Source organism: Tupaia chinensis, unplaced genomic scaffold (genome assembly GCF_000334495.1).
Source record: "Tupaia chinensis unplaced genomic scaffold, TupChi_1.0 Scaffold000251_1, whole genome shotgun sequence".
Taxonomy (NCBI): domain Eukaryota; kingdom Metazoa; phylum Chordata; class Mammalia; order Scandentia; family Tupaiidae; genus Tupaia; species Tupaia belangeri.
In genome coordinates, this window is record NW_006159731.1 from 1,650,304 (window position 1) to 1,654,826 (window position 4,523).

The 4,523-nt window shown below is 42.6% G+C and overlaps 1 pseudogene; it reads left to right on the forward strand.

Annotated features, from left to right (window-relative positions):
• LOC106734915 (60S ribosomal protein L9 pseudogene) overlaps nt 1–4,415 on the forward strand; it is a 5,207-nt pseudogene extending 792 nt beyond the window's left edge.
• The last annotated feature ends 108 nt before the right edge of the window (nt 4,416–4,523 follow it).

Genomic DNA, 4,523 nt, shown 5'->3' on the forward strand with positions numbered 1-4,523 from the left:
GCGGGGGTTTTAAGCCACTGGGTCCAGGACACGAACCGCGGTCGACTACGTGGGAGTCCAGCAACATAGCCATTACGCTAACTGCTGGTTCTCAAGCCAGATAACTTCTAAAGCCTTCATATGACATTTTAAAGATAATAAAAGACAACAACTGATTTGAAACTTTCCTAAACTGATTATCCTTTTCCAAGTACTTGGCAAGTAAGCAACTAAGGAATAAAGAATTACTCCTAGTAATAGGAGTATGCTAAGAACAATACAGAATTCCTGATTAGGAATTTTTTGTCTAGTTTTTCTTCGCAGGAACAAGTGGCTTAAATCTGGTTTTTGAAGGAATAGCAAAGATATTTCAGGCAAGAGAAATATATTATCAGGGAATGTGGCTGTTCATGGATATAGAGGTTGAGGAAGATCCTGAGGCTAATTTTACCATGGCATCAATTTATATCTGGTAAAGATGCATCCTAGTCACTTGTAAAGAGATACCTGAGAAGTGGAACAAAGTGACAAAAGCCTTACTACGAGCTACGAGATGTAGTTTGTGTCATGATAAAGAATAATTTTGCCATCCGACATCTCAGTAATCTATCCTGCTTCAGCCGTGCACCCTAGCCCTTGTTTAGTCTTGAAACATCTTCATTCTTCCATAATCTCTTCATTCCTTGTGTCCCACTGTAAGTGTGATGGGATTTTACCATGCTGGAACAAAAAAAACTAACACGGTTCCCAAAAAAAAAAAAAAAAAAAAAAAAAATCGAATTCTTCTCTGTAGGCTAATCATGTGGTTCTTAAAATTTTAGCTAAAAAGTAACCTTGAAATGTTTGAACAGAGTTGCAGTCATTGTATTTTTTAAATTTTTTTCCCCTCAAAAGTTGTTCTTTTTATTAGGTTGTCAGAAAAGTTATGACATATTTTTCTATGCAAAAATGTATTATGGCTTTTCCAACAACCCAATATAATTGACTCTTTTTTGACTTAGTTTTTCTTTTTTTATTAATTAATTCATTAATTTTTTTTCATTTCATTTTCTTCCATACATTTGATCACATTATTATTTGTCTTACCAAGTGGATATTTCAACAGGTGAACATTAAAAAGTTTATTTACTTCCATGAGGGAGGGAGACAGAGAGGCAGAAATAGGCATCCCCAACAGGGTCCTCAACTGTGGGCTTGAATTTGGCACATGCATGTACCTATAGTGCTCAAAGAGGTTCCCGGGTGGGAACTTTGCCATGTGGCATTACCACCATCCTACCACATGGCCCTGATAAGTGACTCTTAAGTGTAACTGTGTTATAATAGAAAATAAAGACTGAGAAAGAAATTTATCTAACTAAGCAATGTTGGAGACAGGCTATGAAAGCTCCACTCCCCTTACCACATGCTTTGCCCTATGCATCTCTTCATCTGCATCCTTCATAATATCATTTATAACTAACTGGTCAACATAAGAAAGTGTTTGCCTGACTTCTATGAGCCACTCTAGAAAAGTAATTGAACCCTAGGAGGAGATTGTGGGAACCATGCTTCATAGCTGGTTGGTCAGAAACACAGCTCAAACAACTTGAGGTTTGTGACTGGCATCTGAAGTGGTCTTGGGGACTGAGTTCTTCGTCTGTGAAATATGACACAATCCCCAGGTAGATAGTGTTGGAATGGATTGGAGGACATCCCCTAGTGTCTGCTACAAAACTGATTGCTTTCTTGGTTTGGGGGAGAAAGATCCCCCCCACATTTTGTCACAGAAGTCTTCTGTGTTGAAGGAGAGTACAGGAGAAACTGAATTTGTTTATCCCTGTAATCTCAGACCTACCCTCCAATGTCCGGAAATAATGGGTATCCTGGGTCCAGAATAATCTTTCAGGAAAAGGATAAGTTCCAGTTTTTCCTCTCAGTTCCTCATTACCACTACTGTTTCTCCTCTCCTGCAAGGCCCCAAGCCACTTTCAATATTGGAGAAGGCTGACTGACTTTAAACCCCACATAGCAAGGAACCCAGAATATATGTAGGTTGGGACAGATAGTAAGGCAACTGATTCCATATGGCTGAGTGTACAGTTCCATATGGTTCCAGGCCCAGAATCTTGAAAAACATACCAGGTACATGCGCTTGTGTGCCCAACATCCTGAAAGGAGAAATGGAGAAGGGATTGTAGCATGGCCATTCCCAGTTGGGAAGTGTTTTCTCACTTTCCTTCTCTCTCTTTCTTTCTGGCAAATGCACAAATCCTCTAGCAAGTTAAAAAATAAAATTCTGAAAATGAAAAGGAGAAAGAACATTTGAAGGCCATAAAAAAGTTCTAGGCTGGGACCAGCAGCAGATGGCATAGTGGTTATGTTATTGGACTCCCACATGGCCAACCACAGTTTGAGTCCCAGGCCTAGAGACTTGAAACTGCTGCTGTGCACATGTGCGTGCATGCCCAAAATCCTGAGAGGAAGGTATGGCCTCCTCCACCCCAGGAAGGTGATTTCTCATTTTTTGTCTCTCTGTCTCTCTAGTGAGTATATGTGGCCTATAGCAAAAATCTCTAAAAAAAAAAAGAAAAAAAAAAGAAAAAGTCCTAGACAAGGAGAAAATAAAGTGCTTATAGACCCAGCACTGCAGATGGTAAAGCTATATCTGCATAATGCAGTTTAACCTTCGTGACTGGGAAGCAGAGGAATGTCATTATTGCCGTTATTATTACTATTGAAGAGCCAGTTCCCTCACTTGTCTGGTGCCCCCTCAGCATCATTAAGTCATGTAAGCTCAAGCACACTTGCAGGTGGCATGAGGCAGTATGGACCTTTAAATGCAGTGCAGGGTAGAGGGAGTTAAGGGCCCACCCCATGGGGAAACTGCCTGGGGGAGCAGGTGTGAGCCACATGGCAGGGCTAGCCTGGGTCCAAGGCAAAGGGAGGGAAAGGATGACGAGAAAACACACTCCAGCTTCACAAGCATTTCTAGTGGGGTGGCTGGAGTCCAGGAACTCTTAGAAAGGCATGCTAGCATTGGGTTAGATTGGAGCTTCTTTCTGAAAGTCCTGACTCTCATTATGTTTTTCTCAGTGTTTGTTTATAAAATGTGAGGGTTTTATGTGGCTTTAGCTTTACAAAAAAATTTTTTTTCAGTGCATTAATAGCCTTTGGGCCCTTAGGCAGTGTTGATTATGTTCCTTTAAAAGGCAGATCCTTGAAAGATATGACTTCTCTAATTAGAGCCAGAAACCAGGTTGGAGAAGGAATGGCTGCCAGACCCTCTGCACAGGCTGGTGGATCAGTCCTTTACTTTTCCTGGGGGTCCCACACCCTCTCTCCCCTCTGCTGTTTCTCAGAGGAAGGAGAGGAAGTGTGTGAGTGTTTATCTATTTGCTAGCGAAGGATGATGGCATGTGGGGATGAAATCATTGATAAATTCTGTTAGACAGTCGTCATACGTAAAAAGCAAATACCCCATCCAGAAATGGTGAGATTTTGGTACACAAATTGGCTTATCAGTTCCCAGGTGAGAAGAGTCATTTAATTTTTACAAACACGGACCTAGAATGTCTTTTACAGGCTGTGCTTACCCCAGCACATTATTTCCTCTCTCCTCGGGGTTCTCGTGGTGCCCATTGGCCACTCTCTCTGTGCCATGCTCCTTCTTGTCTAGCTTCCCTCATGCTTCTTCCTCCTGCTTGGGAGGAGCTCCTCAACCTTTCCTTCCCTTTGTGTTGGGCCGAGCCTAGCCCTGCCATGGCTCACACCTGCTTCCCCAGGCAAGTTCCTTACTAGGTTGTCCCTTAGCTCCCTCTGTCCACAGTTAAGAGGCTCAACCCTCAGCATGGCAGGTGGCTGCAGCTACAATTCCTTTATTCATCGAGGGCCTCTTCCACTTCTCCTGACTTGCCATCTCTTTCTCCTTTCAGAGCAGTTGTGCATTAAACATTGTCAGCTTTACCTGGTGTACCCTCCAAGAATCCTCATTTATAACACTTACTACACTTTTTCAGTGGTTTGGCAATGGAGAGAAAGCTGCTCCAGAGAGAGGACTGTGTCTACAGGGCTCCCCACTGTGCCCTCTGTATCCCCAGGCTGCCTGGTAGTAGGAACTTAGGGAATGCTAAAGGGAAAGGAATCACCAGAGGTCTGGGCTTCCTCATTAGCCAGGCAGAAAATCTACATCATTCATGCAATTCATGCAAAACCTCACTTTTGCATAGACAAATCGGAGAACAATGATGCTGCTCTCATCTACACACTATGTCAGATTTTGCCTCCTTTTTGTCTTTTACACTATGTCAAAATTTGTCTTCTTTCTATGTAGTTTGGTTGCAATGATCAGGCCTCTGGAGGACGCCTTCAGAGCTGAAATATTTTTAAAGACTGGAACATCAAGAAGGCAGCTGGAGTACAAACTGAATTTCTGTGGGAAACAAAAGGAGTTATGAGGAAGTAAGGGCTTTGGACAAGAGGGGAAGGTCAGGGCAGAAGTGTGGGTGGGGGACGTCTTTGCAGTGCTCTAAAGGCAGCGTCTTGAGACATGTAGAAGTGCTAAC